The sequence below is a fragment of the Drosophila arizonae genome, chromosome 2 (genome assembly GCF_054131065.1).
Source record: "Drosophila arizonae isolate 15081-1271.41 chromosome 2, UAZ_ARI_1.0, whole genome shotgun sequence".
Taxonomy (NCBI): Eukaryota; Metazoa; Arthropoda; class Insecta; order Diptera; family Drosophilidae; genus Drosophila; species Drosophila arizonae.
The window spans coordinates 14,347,126-14,366,346 of NC_142922.1; the positions used below are offsets into that span (position 1 = coordinate 14,347,126).

At 40.7% G+C, this 19,221-nt stretch overlaps 1 protein-coding gene across 1 annotated transcript in view; it reads right to left on the reverse strand.

The window, feature by feature from the left end:
• Sb (serine proteinase stubble) overlaps positions 1–7,128 on the reverse strand; it is a 29,557-nt gene extending 22,429 nt beyond the window's left edge. Inside the window, exon 1 of the mRNA XM_089463281.1 lies at positions 6,816–7,128. The gene's annotated coding sequence lies outside the window, so the exon portion shown is untranslated. The remainder of the gene's footprint in view (positions 1–6,815) is intronic.
• Positions 7,129–19,221: the final 12,093 nt, after the last annotated feature.

Consider the following 19,221-nt stretch of genomic DNA (forward strand, 5'->3'; position numbering starts at 1 on the left):
GTGCCACTGACTGTGGCAACTTTGGCCAGAGGCCGCACGCCAGTGAACTATAGGAACGTCAAAAGCTGTTACAAATTGTGCAATTGGTTTGGGCTAATACTAATACAGCACAGCACAAAACGTTTCTCTCCCTCTCTCTCTCTCTCTCTCTCTCTCTCTCTCTATATCTGTCTTGCTATTTAAGTTTCTATGCCTCTAACAGTGTGAAACTGTGATTGTATATATGTATGTGTATATGAGTGTGCTCGGGTATTTGTGTGCTCATCAAGCCGCCACCGGCATCGCAGATGTGCCGAAGAGGAAGCACAACAAACTAAAATGGTATACGACCACTGCAACCTGTTTAAGCCAAGGCAACAACGTTGCCCAGCCCCATCCCCAGCCGCGACTCTAGCCGCAGCTCTAGCATCAGCTCCAGCCACACTTTACAGTTTGATTTCTCACGAGGCAGCCGCAGTCGCAGCAGCCGCAGGACCGTTACTTACTTACATCTGGTTCCGCACTTCAAGTTCAAGTCAGACATGTGGCTTGCCCGGGCAAGGAATGGCACCAGACCCAGTTGCAGTGCCTGTGCCAGTGCCAGTGCCAGTGGTAGAGCCACTGCCAGTTCAGCTTACAAATTTGAATAGGGATTTTGTTTTCACTTCTGTCTGGGTCGCCTTCAAGTGGCACAAGGTCAGTGGTGTCACGGAGTGGGCCACTGATTAAGCCGTGCTGTGTCCAGCTGTGCACTTGGCCTCTGAGAGCGAGTTATGTAATAAAATCTAACAAGTATACTGTTTAAGCAGTTGTAATTCGAAACCAGGTATTCATAAGTAGACGTAATCGTATCTTGAGTTAAGATTTCCTCATTTCGCTGCTTTGAACGGTTTAGTTTATTGGCAGCAGGAAAAGCGCTGCCAACCAGTTTTCAGAGAAGACACAATATTCTGCAGTGAAAAATGCGGCATATCAAAATATTTGTAAATAATTCACTAATGCGAAACTCAAGGTAGACGATAATAATAATGATAATGATGATGATAATGATGACACAATAATGAGTTCTAGTTCTAGCCAAAGTCGGCAGATATCGCAACGCATGTAATTGTCGGCATTGCATTTGTCAAACGCTTTTTTCCGTCCTGAATAGCTGAATAGCTGACGCAGTGCAGCAATTAAAAAGAGAGTCTCGTGTCCAGGGCCACGCACCGGACTTGAACTGGGAATACAGCTTGGGGGACTGGGATTGATGCTGTGATTGAACTGCACTTTGCGACCAGTCAGCCAACCGAGAACCGAGTGGCCAAGCGACCGACCGCAGTGCGTGGAACCTGTTTAGTTGTCTATATTAGATATGAAGCAACGATAAGTGGAGCGCTCTGATGCCTTTAGAGAGCTGTGCGAAGATTTGCAGCGGCATCACTACCGGCAGCATCAACAGCATCAACAGCAGCAGCAGCAGCAGCAGCAACAGCTTCCAGCTTTCAGCTACAGCAGCTGAGATCGTCAATACAAACATGGCAAAGATATCAGCGACAAGCTGACATTCTCTAATAATTGGCAAGTGACATTCCTTCGCGCTTTGAATTTACAGAATTTATGGTCAAAGGCACTCCACTGAGTGTACACCACACTCCATACGAGCCATGGCTCACCCAATTCTGGGCAAGCGATCGTGGCTTGATGCACATCCGCCAGCACATTGACTGAGCTCCTTCAAGTCCATTACTCCAAATTATGCGGCCGGCTGTATGCAAGTTTACAGCTTCGTCGGTCATTAGCTACCAACTCCCAGGCCTTCAAATCCCCCCAGAGCGAGACAGCTCAAATCTGTGTGTGTGTGTGTGTGTGTGTGTGTGTGTGTGTGTGTGTGTGTGTGTGCGTGTGCGTGTGTGTGTGTGTGTGCGTGTGCGTTTTATGTGGCGCCGCCAGCATGAACATCTATATAAAATATATAACCATGTTAGTCTCATCGGCAGCAATTAGCCGAGTGAAATTCAACACTAGCTCGTGAGTCCATTGTCCAAATGGAGCACTCGACGGCGGCATCGTAAATGTCCAATTGGTCAATTGCTGAATATCTATAGAAAAAGTTTATATCCACTTCTGTACGCTCTCCAAGGAGCATCTCTAGATCATTATTAAAGATCGTCTGTTAATTGCATACCAATTTAGGTGTGCAAATTGAAGAAAAACGTTTCACATTCAACAACTCATCTCAACAGCTTTCCAATATAACTTTGTATTTATTTATTAAATTTTGTACTTAACTCGATCAAGGGCAATTTATTTGCAAGAAGTTGCTTATATAGTACTTTTTAAATAGATGAGCAACCATATATGGTATAAAACTAAAGTCCATTGCCATAGGGGCTATAAATTATTAAGAATCATAGAATGAATTTAAATGAACAATAAAAGTAGTGATTTTATTCATATACATTATTTATGTTATTTGAATGAATAATTTTCCTTTTTAGGTTTTAACTATCTTCAAAAGCTTAAACCGAATATTTAGAATACTTCAAGAAGCTAGAGTACTTGCAGCAGCAGAGAGTGCTCCCATCGGTCCCTTAAAGATCGACTACAACGACCCCTATGAAGATAACGAAGTTAGAATGCTTGACGCAGCAGAGAGCACTCCCATTGGTCCCTTATAAATTGACTCCTACCTGGTGTTGAGCTCAGCATTTGAGTGCGACTTAGGGTTTGAGTGAAAGTCGCCCTATATATAGGGCAGCAGCTAAAGCATTTCTTCAGTCGCCCAGGTCCGGTGGGGGTATGTGGTCATCCAGTTAAGCATTAAAGACTTAGACTAATAGACTAAATACTCAGACGATATACAATCTTTGAAGAAATGAGAGGAATAGAAGAAACACTTAGTGGAAATACATAGAGCTCTCATATCTTCTGTGATCGACGCGCTCATACACGTTCGCAAACTGGACACAGGGTAGCCTTTAGTCGAATAGAATTACCCGACTTTCCTGGCAACTTTTTGATCACGTATAACGAAAAAAAAGCAATTTTCGGAATCTCATCAAAATGTACAAAAAAATTATTTTCTTTATTGTTTCGTGAAATGCGTAGAGAGCAAACAAACGGATAATATTAAATATAATTTGCTTAACACGTTCGCATAGCAGAAACCGAAGTAGCAGCAGAATCAGCTTAAATGCTTAGTCTCGCAATTAAAGTTGAAAGCTTTTCACTTGCAGCCTCATCTATTTCTATTAAAAGAGCCGTTTGCCCAAGGGCAATGCAAAGCAAAGCAAAGCCAAAAAAAATACCAACAACAAAATCATAGAACTGAATGAACACCGCGGTTCATGTACGATGTGGTATGAAGAGCAGGTATTTCATATCTGTCTATCTGCTATTTGCTTGGTAACAATCTTAACAAGCACCTGTCTTGGCAGCCGCCTGGCAACGACCGTCAGCGAACACCTTTATTTAAATAAGCCGCGGCTTTAGGATCTGTCTGGTGCGTGGTCCCATTTTGCGCGCTCCAAATCTAACAACTTCAGTTGACCCAATGCTAAGCAGCTATAAGTTGGACAATGGCCCAAAGCAGTTTAACGGACGTATAGTCCACGCTCACGTGCTATTGCTGTTGCTGTTGTTGTTGCTGTTGCTGTCGCGTTGTCGTCTTTGCTGAGCTAGAAAAAAAAGGGTGGAACAAGTCTTGAGACATGTTACTCCATACTCAATACTCCATACTATGCCAGGCAGTCAGCAATGAAATGAGGCAAAATGTGCTATGTCCAAGTCCGAGCTCGAGCTGGAGTTGGAGTTAAAGCTGGAGTCCAGCACCTGAACTTGTTCCACGAAACGTGTTTGGTATTTGCCTCCGAAAATACAGAAGAAGCAAAAATAACAAAAACAAACGCGAACAACAATTTTTGCCATGCCTTGCGACTGGTTGCGACCAGGTGAACAGGCGACCTGACAGAAGCGGCAGCGGTTCTCCATGTACTTGCCAAACGTTGGCGAATATGATTACCGGAGACACAGATACGGGCCGGCACGTTGGCCCAGAGCCAACAATCGAGTGCCATAACCAGCCCCCAAGTGTGGCCACAAATCGAATTGCAGTTAATTAATAACATTGAAAACGACTTTGTCTCGTCTCGGGCATGCAACAGGTGCGCCTAATTTGGGTGGCGCCCCACGTTCACGCCCTTTTTCGCAGCTGTAAACGAATCCTTCGCATTGCACCTGTCCGGACCAGAGCTCAAAGTGCAGTTAGAGGCACAGAAGAAGATATATGTTTGGAGAAGAGCTCTCTCGTTTTACTCTCTGTGGCAGCCAGTTTCTGCAGATCTTTGCATAATTTTAATTTGTGGCATAACTTGTTTGGTAATTGAGAATTACATTAATTTTCGTGGCAAGTGCGTGCGTGCGTGCAGAACTAGTTCGACGCCAGCACAGCACAGCACAGTCATCGTATGGGTATTGAGTCATTTGGGGAAAAGCGGCAATAAATTGGCCAAGATAAGCGAACGTATGCCAATATTTATACCACTTCGTGCTCGCATCGACCGTTGAATGCTGCCGCCGTCGTCGTCTGCCGCCTGTCGAATATTTCTCTAATGATCAACCGTTGATAGCTACCCGCAAACATATCTATCTTTTATTGCACGCAATTTCCTTCCAGCGCAATTCGTTCTGCAAATCATTTCGCATTGCGCATAGACAAACAGTTTTAGTGGATGCTGGCGGCGCAGTCGCCACGCTCTTGAAGATAATCAGTGGGTAGTCAGTTGGCCAGCAGCTGCAATGGCTGCACCAGTAGCAATAGCAGTAGCAGCCACAGCAGTGGCCACCACAATTGCAAAATTTAGACGCGCCACTTGGCAAAGCCAAAGCGTCCACCTCTATCTCTGCCGGCATTAGCATAAGTAATCAGAGTTTGTAAATTGCATCTAATTATTGTGATCGAAGCTGGCATTGCATAGCATCAAAATCAGACGTATCTTTAGCCGACTGTCCATCTCTGACATCAACAAGGCAGTTATATTCCAATCAATTTCTAAACAGCTGATTGATTGCCCTCAGCCTTACAAAAAATATATGAACCATGATTAAGTGAATCGCATTTCCTTAAATCTTCTTCAATTATATTTCCAAATAGTTTTCAGTAACGAGCGAAACCTTAGCTTTTTTGGGTTGACTTGGGCATTTCACTTTCTAACAAATGCAAAGTGCTGAGAGAATGTTATTTGATTAAAATATATGATGCAGTTATTCAACTCAAATGCAATAAAAACCCTCAACTCTTTCTGACAGATTAACTTTGATCACTTAATACCGAATAGGAACCAATGCAGCATCAAGTCATCTCGTTGGCCATATAAATATACGTATTGAAGTCAAGCTGATTAGTTGGAAAAACACAGAGATCTTAACTTGTTGAACTTCCTGTTAAGTGTGTGGTTACTGCGAAAAGCCCCACACACACACACATGCAGACACTCACACAAACAATACTCATCTACACCTATTTCGATATGGGCCAATTGATTTCATTGCTAATGATTGTTAACGGTTTCTCAGACACTTGCAGCATCAGCTACGGAAATCAGTGGTTACCAGGCAACGCCCGATTCTCTAACTGCCACAGCTGCAGCACCACAGAAATTGCGAGCTCTATCATACCTCAACCAACTCTATTTAGTAGACGCACCGAGCTGAGCATGCCGACTGCCTGAATGGGTGAGTGGCTGACTGGCCGGCTAGCTGGCTAGCTGGCTAGCTGACTGGCTAGTGGATTGGATGACCGGTTAGATCCATGTGGTTGGTTGGGTTGGTTTATCTGGGCAACGATTTGGCGCACGTTTTTGTGTGTGGCTCTCGTACGATGGTTGTCTTCTGATTGATTGTGCATTTCGTTTATTGTCAGTGGCTGGCTTATCACATCAATTGCAATTTGTTAGCCACATGCTTCGGGCCATACGCGCCGGCTAACTTGTGTACTTATAATGCCCATGCTTATGCCTATGTAGTTTTTCCGGTCTGGCTTGGACCGGCAATTTCACATCCCGCGTGCCTTAATTAAGCCTTAAAGTAAAGCACTTTGATTGATTTACATACACGCCACATGATGCATTCGCCTCAGGTTTTATGTGCATTCTGCAATTAAGAGGTGCATGCCAAAGTTGAGGACCAGGCAAGGGACAGCGATCCGGTGACGATTCCCGACTACTGCATAATTACCCTATAAGACTCAATTAACTGTAAATTAAAGAAAATGCTCGATTACATTATGGCTGCACTTAATGTCGCGTGTGATAATGGACCGAGCCCACAGAGCTCCAACTGCGACAGACTGAGACCGAGACTGTGACTGAGTCTGAGACGCCCAGGCAGAGGCAGTCAACCAGAGACTGCAAAGGCAGACGAAGTCGAAGTGGAAGTCGAAGTTGGTTGGAGACGAACACGACAAGATCAGCACTGGGGTAAAAGCATCTTATTTTTTCCTTGAACAGCAAGTCGAATTAGAGCGGGAAAATGTACGAAAAAGATAAAAGCAGAGAATTAAATAACAAGGCACTTAACGTTTACACTTAACAAGGCGACGCTGTCGAGATGGCCATAAACTGGGAACTGGCAACTGGGAACTGAGCTGGAGTTGGAGACTTGCAGCTAAAATGCCATTAAGTGTCATTGCTCATTCCTGCGAAAGATTGATATCAAACTTTAAATATGCGTACCAGCGAATGGGGCAACAAATAACACAGAGAAAAAAAACCAAATAGCAAAAGCAAATACAACAGACAGACCGAGTCCCGAATCCCGAAACTTGAATCCCGATCAGCGCCTTGTGTACATACCACAAACTGATGATGTTCGTGAACATGGAGTGGCGACTCAATGCTGCAATCGGTGCAGGTGCCGCCGAGTGGTAATGCGGTCAGTTTGTTAGTTAATCACATTACGAGGAGCACACACTTCCGTTACCGTAACCGTTACCGTTACACTCGACACTCTACTCTATATTGGTATTGCACTAGAAAAGGGGGCTCACAGAATCCAGCTGGATCCTTTTGGATGCTCGAGCGATGTTCTGTTATTCAATTGTTGTTCTCAGATCTGCCACTGGCCGGTCGCACTTGGCCTAGACGAGATCTTGACAAAACTAACTCGATCAGCATTGATCAACACACATTTCAACTGAAAATCAGCCGACGCCATCGGAGCAGCAGCAGCAGCAGCAGCGGCGATCCGCATTGCATCCACAACTCACTTACTCACAATCTTCAAATGTGAGCAGTGTGCAAAAAATTTATGGCCCAGTTGCCTGCATTGCGCTATACGCTACGAGATGGACTACGGCGTTACACTGCGATCTACTAATGAATAGAAAGCCACAGTTTGACTCCCAAATCGACTGATAACAAATGGACTAAGTGCTTTTGGCCACAGATCAATCAGTAATGGCAAAAGAAAGTCACGCCAGTTTGGCACCCACAGCTCAAGACTCTCGACTGAAAATGAACGTGGGAAAATATTACGTGATACTGCGTACTCGAAGTAAACTTTACAATTTTTACTGAATGGTGTCTAATGACAAGCTAAAAAAAAATAATAATAATAAATAAAACAAATGTTCAAAGTAAGTTATACAAAATTTTAAATTTATATTCTTGTCTAAATGAATGATCAATAAAAATAAAATCAATATTTAAATGCTGAATTCTCATAATTAACTTAACCTAAAATTAATTAATCAAAATGCTCAAGTGCTGTAATTATAAATCGATCAGATCGATAAAAATTAGTAGTTTATTAGTAATATGCTCTGGCATTTCTGTATAACAAATTTAATTCGCTGTCTTCTATAGCCTATATATTAATCAAGTAGCGCATTTGAAATGTGAAAAATCTTTGTACAGCAGCGACGTCAATGCAGGCATCGACGCCGACGTCGACGTTCGGCTCGTTTTGCTGCTTCTCATTTTGTGCTTGGCTGGAGCAACAGTACAATCAAGTTTCCACCAATGTGAATTAAATAGTTATCCAAAAGAGAGGCGACAGAGACCTGGCTAAAGCTGCAGCCGCAGCCGCAGTCGCAGTCGGAGCCGCAGCAGCAGCAGCAGAACGCAGAACGCAAGAAATCCCAGACGTGGACCACAAAGTAATGGAAATATTGAGAATTCCTTGGCAGCTGAGGCACTCGCTCTTTAGACTGCCACTGTGACTGGGATTGGGATTGGGTCTGGGCATTGGCGCACTTACTCAAAACGACCATTAGAAACAAACATTAGCAGCAAGAGCAGCAGCAACAGCGACGCCAATAAAGAACGACAACTAAGAGTTTTCCAGTTTGACGTGTGCGGTTTACGAATACCCTTTATAAGATAACACATGCTTATGTTGAGCATTCAAATATAGAACAGATTTGAGGCAGTTTAATAAAATTTGATTATAGTATATTTATCTTTAAAATAATTTTATTCATATTTATTAGTATTATATTTATTAATGTTTTCTGTTTGTCATAAATATATGCTATAAATATATTATTAAATTTATAGACTTGCACACTAAGTTGACATAGCATATTAATATATTATAATATAATATAGAATATTAATTAGCATGAGGTCGTATAAGTTTTCATTTGCCTGTTACATAAGCTTGCCCATAGCCATAGTACCCATTCTCACTTGTTCTCTATGGGTTCGAGGAATAAAAAAAACTAACGAACCTTGACAATTAAGTTTACGCCACACTGCCAAACCCAATTGGAATTCAATGTGCATGCAATGCCAGCAGCAGCCGCAAATGACGTTTGATGATGATGATGCTACCCTTGCTCCAGCCCCCAGCCCACAGGCTACGGCTCCACTGCTCACTCTCATCATTAGTTAGCAAAACGAATAATGAAGTTGGTTAAGATATTGCTATATACACAGACTCGCAGACAAACATCATTTTGTGTTTGAGACTCGTCTCTAGCTGCTGTCGCTTGCTAATTCTCCAACAAATGTTTGTTTATTGTTGTAGCTGCTGTTGTTGTTGTTGCGGTTGTAGCTGCTGTTGCTGTTGAAGCTGCAACATCTACATGTGTTGGTACAAATCGATGTGACGCCAACATTGACTTGCAACTCGCTGCCTGCGCGCAGCACGCTCAAGAGTCGCGTGTTGATGCGCCAAGTGGAAAAATCTCGTTAAAGGTCGTGTCACAAATTCAACCGCAGCAGCACCAAAGCCTCAATATGCCGAAGAAAAAGGCTCAGCAAAGCAAGTAAGAGTGAAGTAGTCGAAAGAACTAGGACTAGGATATACCCTGAGCTCCACATTTCGTTACTTTTGAGAATATTTGATTATCGAGCTATTCAGACCGATGGATAGAGAGATTGACTAGCCTGTTTATTCCGATTACGTTTGGGATCGGCTATGCATTCTCTGCCTCCTTCATAGATTTGCACAAAAACGTTATACCCTGAAGACCCATACTCCATGAGTCTAGGGTATGAAACAAAAAGCCAACTCGTGCCAACGCTAACACACAATAAATTTTCTATATCTGGCCGCAATGGCTACAATCTGACTATAGACTTTAGCCCAGAGCCAACCAACGGAGCTGCGTAGTTGGGTGGCCACAAGTGGCTGCACTTGCAGCTTTGTTGCACCCAAGTGGTTGCTGCTGCAATCAAAATACATTTGTCGCACGCTGTATTCACCGTATTGCGATTAGGTTTACAGATCCACAAGATTTATGGACTAGCCAGTTTTGATGGAGGTGAAAGGCGGAGCTCTGCTTCTTCCAGTGACTGCCCAGCGGAACAAATCAAGCTATTAACTGCAAGAGGAGTCGCTAACATTGTAGCATGTTTGCATTCGTGTACTTAACACCTTTTCTGTAGCACCTATCAATAATTAATATTATATACTAATAAGAACATAATATTCGAACTTTATTTTATTTTATTTTTGTTCCGTAGATGCGATTTTGATATTATATTTACTCTCTAGTAGTTGCTTCTCAGATGAAAGCTACAAAATTTTTCTTTTTATATGTAAGCCACTAATTATGTGAAATCAAATTGCTCCTGCGTCTTGTCGCATTTGTTATCTCGCTCATTGTCAAGTTTCCGCCCATCAGCCGGCGGCCTTTCGACACGCCGGCATGCGTGACCCCAATTTGGGAGAGGAATATGGAGAAAAGTAGCACAGGTTATGAAAAGGGCAAAATGCGAGGAATGAGGATTTGTGGGCTGCGATAAGCGATCTCAAAATGAGGGATAACTGGTCAGTTAATGGATGGGTTCGCAATAATTGGTGCCACATTAAATTGAGCAAATGCAGCGGCCAGAAAGAAAGTGCAGAAGGGACGGCAGCGAATGAAGATGATGCTGATGCTGATGCTGATGCAGATGGTCATGCAACTACAGCTACAGTTGCCGATGCAGTTGCTGTTGCTGTTGGTGATACTCAAATCTGAAGTGATATTTCACATCAACCTTTCTCCCGAGCCTTAAAAGCGGACCCGCCAGCCACACCAAAGGCGGTATGTACATACATACATACATACATACATATGTGCATTAAATTCCAATGCGAACGTGGCTGCAGCTACGGCCTTTTAATCAAGCACATTTCGAGCAAGTGATTTTATTTCATTTGTTTGTTGTTGTTGTTGTTGTAGTTGCTGCTGCTGCCTTTTGTGCATTTTTGCTCACTGACCAATTTAACCGCTTGAGCACAAAATTTCACCGCAAGATCATCGCACTTTGCACGCAACCCAAACAGTCAAAAAACACACACACACACAAAATTAACTTAAAGCCAAAACTATAAAAAAAAAAAAAAAAACAAAAAACAGTAAATGCCAAAACAAAAGATGTTCCTGAGCTACGTCCCAAAGTTGGACATGGTGCATGTTTATGTTTATGTATGAGTTTGCTCACATTTTGGGGCAAAAACTAAAAGAAGAGAAAAAAATCAAAATAAACAAGAAGAGAACAAACAGTTAGCTAACAGGAAGGCGGGCTTGCAGCATGCATCATGCAGCATACAGCATGGTGCAGTGTGCATTTAGAAATTGGTGCAACGCTGCGGTGCACCTCTGAGTGGCACTCGCATGCTCCAATTATTTGGGCAGTCCTGTCATTGGTTATATCACTGGCCGAGCTGGGTTGAATGCACCCCAGAGCGTTGCATTTGGAAAAGCGCTTTTCATTAGCCTCTGACTTTGACGCTGATAAATTCGTAAAACGTAGAAATCGACTGAAACACACACACGCACACATACACACATATTAAAATGATTGAACGATTGCATGAGCATAAGGCACACTCCAAATGAATCAACAGCCAAATGAATGTACATACGTCCACATTCACATCGACAGCCATGCACCTGAGCATTCATTTGCTGCATGAATTTGCGCAAAAGCCTTAAAAATTAATTAAAAACAATTATTTTAAAATAAAATTTAATTAATAGCAATGTTGCATGAGTAGACACCTCAGCGATTGCTGTTGCTGCAGTTGTTTTGGCTGCTGTTATTGTAACGGTGGCAGTGGCCTCTTCACGGGGCATCCACACTTCTGCTTCGCCTGCAACTCACGGGTGGTAAAACTCCATCGTATGCATATTTTCTGTCCATTGTCTCAATGTCCGATTATATTGCTGCTGCTGATGCTGCTGCTGCTGCTGCTGCTGCTGCTGCTGCTGCTGTTATTGTTGGCTTTGAAATTCAATACGAGGTGGCCTATATACAGGTGCATGGGAATGTGGAATCATTGATGGCCATGGGATGTGCTCGTGGCATGCTTCGTTGCCACATGCGGCATGCCTGCAGCTCGTTGCAAGTGTTTTTTATTAATGTTGGATTAGTGCCTTATTAACAAATTAAATTAACTGTGCGCTATGAGCTGCTAGTTTATCTTTCTAATTTGATTTTAAACCATCAACTACAAGTATGAATATTATATGTAAAATGTTTCTTATCATTATATGTGTATATGGAAATATTAGTTTTATTATTTATTATTTAATACGTGAGTTTTAATTAAATAAATCAATTCATATACATAAAAAGTGAGAAATACCGCAGAATCACTGGATGTTGGGGGAATACTTTAAATACATTCAATTTTTATAAATAGGTAAAATAAAACAAATTCCATTAAAGTATAAATATACACTTTTTAATTGGTTAAAAAAAAAATTTATATATAATGGGCTAAAAAAAAAAAAAGTACATTTTACCCCCCAAAAAAAAACTAAAAGAATGCAGTGCCCTCTTAAAAATAAATTAAAAATTTACATATATCTGTCCAGCGTGTTGGCAATGAAGAAATTAACATGTTGCCGCAAACTGCAGTTATGTTTGCCCCAAAAGCAGCAACAAGCGGGCGAACAGGTAAAAGAGCAGAGAAAAAAGTCGGTGGGCAAGACACATTTAAGAAATGCGCCCAAAATATGCCGAGAACAAGGAAATGTTTACTTTGGGCAGTTAAAATGCCGGGTCCGAGTGACCGGGCCCAATAATTGCGGCCAAAGAGAAGGTCCAGTTGGCAGTTGCCAGTTGGCAGTTGGCTGTACGCATAAATTTAGGCTTAATTGGCTTTAATATTATGTTGTCAGTAAAAAGGAAATCAGCAAACGCCAATCAAAAGCAACAACGCCAGCAACAACAAGAACAACGTCGCCGACGACGAGGACAATCAGGATGGGCATCTGAGGCTGTGCAAAGGGCCACGGACAGGGAGAGGCTTAGCAAGTTGCCAAATGTGGCACGTTTTTTTGAATGTTGCGGTGTTGGGCTTAATCAGCGGCTTCCACGCAATTACCAAAAAAAAAAAAAAAAAAAATTCACACACACACACAAAAGAATGCCAGAAACCAAAAGAAATAAAAGTCAAACACAGGGCAGAAAATATGTGAAAGCAAAGAATTGGCCCTTCCATATTAAGCCAAGGCATGGTCACTCAGCAAAGTCCAGCAACCAAGTCAATGCGCCGAGCCCAGCTTTTGGGGCTTTTTGGCGCATTAACGGCTAGGGCGAGGGCCGCGAACCGGTGCGGTTCAATGCCACCCAAAGCGAGGTGCAATAAAAACAAACTACCAAATTTACAACAACAGCAAGCGAAAAACAAAAATAAAGAAAACGTTTATAAAGCAATTACCAACACTGCTCGTGTTTCAAACCATATGCAAGCTACCTATGTGTGTGTGTGTGTGTTTGTGTGTGAATTTATAGCAAGCTAGAGATGTTTACGTGATATTTCATTAATAAATAAATCATGCTTGCAAGAAATGAAATTTTGTATATCCATAACAGTCAAGTTTAATGTTTTTTTGAAAGCTGAATTTTTATCTCAAGAATAAATAGTAGAGTTATTAATACTCCAATTATAAATTGAAAGGAATAATTAAATATTTTATCAAAATAATGTTACAATAATTTGAATTGATTTATCTGTCATTTTGTATAAAAATAAAAAGTACATTTGAGGATCTAATATTTGATATTTTTTAATTATTTACAGATAATTTATTTATATTATATAAATAAAATTATGCTCAGAGTATCATTATTAAAAATAATATTAAGACTATTCCGATAGGAATACAGCTATTACAAAATGCAAATGGAATAAATCTTTCTGTTAACTGTTTGTTTTGCTCACGCACGAAGCGCTCATCTCTAATGGAGCTTGTGCGGCTTGGCCTATTGCTGTTGTTATTGCTGCTGCTCACAAATGAGCTATATGTATGACCATGACTGTGGATAGGCCTAGTCTGAGCATGTGGCTGTAACAGCATCAAAAGTTCATTATACGCGCCCGCGAATCGTGACATTGCATAATGGACCGCTGCAAGTGGCCGAGCGGACATGCAAGGCGCCGCCTCCGTCGCCGGGCCCCTGCTTTGGTGGCAGTCAAAGGTGGTGTATGTATGCACACGTTGTTGTGGTTGTATGTATGTATGTACGTATGTATGTGTTACGGCAGTGCCACACCTACGTGGACAGCGGGCATAATGTGGACAAGGTAAGCTACAGGAAAATTGATTCTTTAGCTAACGGAGCGCTGTCTGGTACAACTCATCAGCGTCGTCAGCAAACAGTCCGGCTACTACAGCTACCTCATTTATTGGCCATGGTCACGGTCACATATGCCTTCCAGTTGCCCAAATCCGTCACAGACGGCTTCATGTCTTAACGCTGTCCAGTCTGCAATTAGAAACCTGGCAAATGTTTTACCTCTGCCTCCTCCTTGACATTTTTAAGGTGTGTTCACCGTTTCTTTGTGGCAAAGCCTCAACCAACCCATTCTATTCCATTATACAGCACTACAGCGCCTTGTCTGCCAAATGTTTTAGTTAGAAAAAAAAAAAAAGAAAATTAGATGAGGAAGAGAAAAAAATGTGTTGGAGCATTTTTCTTTTTTAGGTTATCGCATGGGGCATGGACTCGTATTGCTGCATATAACTCCTACATGCTTCTCTTTTTGTCATACTTATAATAAAGGCGTTCCGTTCTGCACTCACAAAATGTCCAGCGTCTCTATTTGGCTAGTTATTGCATTTGCTGATGTTGTTGTCGTTGTTGTTGTTGCTGCTGGCGCATTGTGCTGCAAGTTGGTCAGCAGTGTCGGCCCAAATGTGAGCAGAACTACGAGCTGTTGCAATGTTGACCCGTTTTCCGAACTGGACCACCGTCCCATGGGACACATGGAGCAGGGTACAGGGAGCAGGGGGGCAATCGGTGTCTCCAGTCGCAAGTGGCGTTGACATGTGCATCCGAGCTTATCCGCCAGTTGTTAACCACATTCATATCCCCAACAACATATTCACTTTTGTGGTCAAAGTTGAAAATGTTCGCCCAGGCAAAGTGAATGCTTTAGATAATCAAATGCTGCTACCGAACAAGAAATGCATAAACTTTATTATAATAAAGAAATCAATTGGCTACGATCAGCAGCTCGAAAGTGCTATAAAATGTAATAGAAAGCTGAAATGGGTTAGTTGGATAAGATATGACAAAGCGAATAAAGAGCACAGGCAACTGAATATGTACATACTGCAGCTACAAAAATCTGATATTATGTAAAAATAATAAAAGCAAACCAACAAACTTTTTTAAAAATTTTATTTTTGAGGATGGAAGACAAATGCAGATCTCAGTGAATAAAGCTAGAAAAGATAATGTTATATAAAAATTAAAAAAAAAAAAAAGAAATATATTAATATATAATTATTTATATCTTTTTAGGAGAAGATATATATACAATATACGAGTCATCAGCGAATAAGTTGAATTGAATGCAAAAATAATACTTCTAAAAAAAGAATGCAGTAAACTTAAATATGAAGAAGACTCCAATCCTAACCACAAAATGCACTCCGCCTTGGAGTTCATTTATATTATATCGGTACTATCATATTTAAAATAAAAATGATTTAATTTTTTGACTTACTATGATCAATATGAGCAACTCAACGTGAATACCTCCATAGAGACAGTCAAGAGGTGTATACAGGATAGCACGCATTTTGCCAATCGAAACGCACGACTTTCCCCAGCGGCCCATGGAAACCGTTTCGAGCACGTTTGTCTTTGAAGTTCCCATTCATTGGCAATTGGCGGCGCCGAACAGCTCAATCAACATCATGTTTCAACCTTAAAAGCCATAAACAAAATTGCAGCGAAATCTGCCAACAACTAAATACCTCGGAAAACAAATAATAATTGTCTGATCCAAGTCAACAAATCTCTGTACACCGAAAAGGAGTAACGCAGCAATCACAGACAACAATGCAACAACGTTTAGACGATGACGATCCACAAAGCAGCAACAGCAACAGCAGAAGCAGCACAACCAGCACCACCAGCACCACCACAACCACCAGCAATAGCAGCCAAAGCAGCAGGGTACGCAGCGATCAATCAATCAATCATTTTCACTCAAATGCCGCTGTCGATGTCTTGCCCTATAGATTTCATTATGGTCATAACCATAACCCATAAACACTGAGACTCCAGCCAAAGACTGAGAGACATATCTTAGGCATCAGCTGCTCGACGCATGCACTGAGAAAAACTACGAAGTAAAAAAGTTGAATAAGAATATCATCAACATCATCATCATCATGATATCCATAATAAAATAAAAATGTTGATTTTAAATTTAGAAATATATTTTTAATATTTATATACATATAATTTTTTGTGATTGTAAAGCTATTCAAAATTTTATTATTAATATTTTTTGTTCTTTAATTAGTAGAAAATCTCAGCTGATTAGCACTACAATCAATAGCAAGTATAACTCATTTTTTCCAAGTGTAGTCATGGACTCTCCCTCTCTGTCTGGCTGCTGTGCAATTAAATAAACGAAAGTTTTCATTAATTTCGATTGCAGCGACTGCAAGAGACGACACTAAGGCCAAAGCTGCGGCTGGAGGATGGAGCTGTTGCTGGAGCTGCCCCTCGCCGCGCTCTTTAAACAATTCCAATTCATTAGCGACGCTTTTGGGCCTGGTTGTCAAACATGCCTCATGCGCTCCCAAGCCCGTTGCTGGGTATCTAGTCGCGGCCAGAGTCAGCCGCAGCAGTTCAGCTCAGACTGGCTCTGAGCTCGAGTCTGGGGCGTGCTCTCGTGCTGCTCATAATGTCTGATGGATGTGACGTGCTTTGATGTATTTCACTTTTTAGTCAGCCAACGTTTTGGTAGGCAGGAGCGGCCGCTCGAGCTGTTAACTGTCAGCACAGCACAACGCAGCACAAGTTTCTACTGCCCAGTCACAGTTCCAGAGCTGCAGCAGATGATGCTGCGGCTGCTGCTGCTGTGCTGACCATTTTCTAGTTTGAAGACATTTTCACAACGCTATAAAGTAAACAGCTTGTGCAAGAGGTGAAAACAGTAAAATCGCTTCGCAAATGAAAAGCGCGAAAAACGCATTACAAACACAGAAAACGAGATGCGGTTACCTATGTCCCCCTTCGATCCCCACCTGACCGAACCTTAAATCTTTGCTAGCATACACTTGACGAAGGGTACCCTAACTACCATAACTGTCTCTCCAGAGAAGCTCAGCGAAAACTATACTCGTCATAAATAATATTTTAAAATTTGTGCACTACCCTAAAAAATAGAAATATTTAAAATTTTAGTTAAATCATTATCCATATAAGAAAATAAAACAAAAATAAAAATAAAATATAAAAATAAATTAAAATAAAATAATTTTAAAAAAATATTAAATATATATTAAATTAATTTATAAAATAATAATAATAATAACAAATCTGAAGAATTAAAAATTAAATTTTTCATTTCCAACAGCAAACAAATTTACATTTACAAATTGCATAAGAGTATTAATTTATTGGCTTGATGTTGCATCGTTTGTCTAAGCCGTTTCATTTGCAGTCATCCGTCACCAACGCTGCTGCATCAAAAGGGAAAGCACTAATCGCGCTTTTCCAAATACGCCTTTCAAAGGGCCTGGCCCGGCCTGGTCTGATCTGGCCCGACCTGGGCTGGGCTGGGCCTGCCAGCTGAAGGATGTACTGCGGCCGGCTAAAACCCCAAGCCCCACTTCAATTAACGTTAATTTCGAATATTTTGCAACACTCGAACTGTAAACATTGATTTACTTTCGCTTTCATAATGCGCAATTTTTATTTTATTTTATTTTTATTTGAATTTTTTTTTTTTTTTTTTTTTGTTATTCTGTTAGCAAGTGCTAAAAATTAATAGCTTCATGTCACAGATAATATATCCGCCTGCCATTCCGACACACATTCTGTCTCTGTCGACACACACATTTGCAAATGTCGATGTGTGCGTTTGTGTGTGTGTATGTGTATGTACCGCAGTTTGCTCGTTTGGGGAAAGCGACGGCGGCGGCTCTGTGGCCTCCAAGATTGTGTTGCAATTAATCATCAGACAAAACGCATTGTTCGCGGGCGCACACACATCGTATAAGGCGCTTTACGCACCCACCCGCCCCACCGCCCCCTTTGAGCGTGCTCCCGAATATTTAAGTCGGTCAAGTCGTTGCATTTGCTGGGATCGGACAGCGCATGCAACACACTCGTAGTTCACTCGACCCAATTTGCAATATAGCCTCATGCAGTCTCGAGGCAATCTTTTGCATGTCTCCCATTAACTGGATAGGTGTGGCGATTAATTTATGTAGTCGATCAGGCTGCGGCAAGTTACTTACAATTATTTATACCATTTGATATTGTTATACAGCATTAAATTGGTAGGATATTCTTGTCCACATATAAAATTTCAAGATTTTTATCTGAATTTAGTTTCTATAGCATAATTATAATATAATAAACACAGAGAAAATATCTCGCAACGTCTTTGTTGTTGTTTTCTATCAAATATCTGTTATATGTAAATTTTATTTATGCATTTAAATTATAATTGTTTTTCACATGGTTACATATGTACATACACATGTATATGGTATATGTATTTATATAAATATATATAAATGTGTGTGTATTTTCATTATGTATGCATGTTGCTATGCGTAAGCGCGTATAAATTAATCATATCATACTAATGTAGATCGTATATTATCTACAAGTTCCTGTTCAGTTGCTCTTGTTTTATAAACGCATATATTTTATATTTATTTATTTTGTTTACTTTATATAAATCAGCTTAGTGTAATTATTAAAACTGAGCGAAATTTTCAATATTCCGCTTATATAAAATTACACCTAATCATGTTTATTTATTTTATTTTGTTGTTGCTTTTTTTCATTTTAGTTTATATGTATATATATTTATTTTTCATTTGGATTTTACAATAAAAAAATGAACAATTTTGTTCGCTCGACCTGACAAGAGATTTAGTCAAGTTTCAAACCATTTGGTAGAACACATCGTAGTTAGCAGTACTTCTATAAAAGTTCCAAATCAAATTTGTTATACAACTGATCGAAAACTAAAAGCATATCTTCTTGACTTTTTCGCTATTCTTGTGTGGGATGACAGATGGAAATACTTGAATGGGGGCACCGTGAACATTATTAAAATAGTTCAGTTCTCCTATGGATGTGGGGTAGGGGGATACTTTCTTCTAGAGGGGTTGACGATATAATAGTATAGTAATGCCCCATTACCTAAATGTCTATGCTGCAGCTAAACGATTTCGACCTCTCAATATTTTGCTACATGATTTATATTTTTAATATATATATATATATATATATATATATATATACATATATAATATATATATTATTCTTT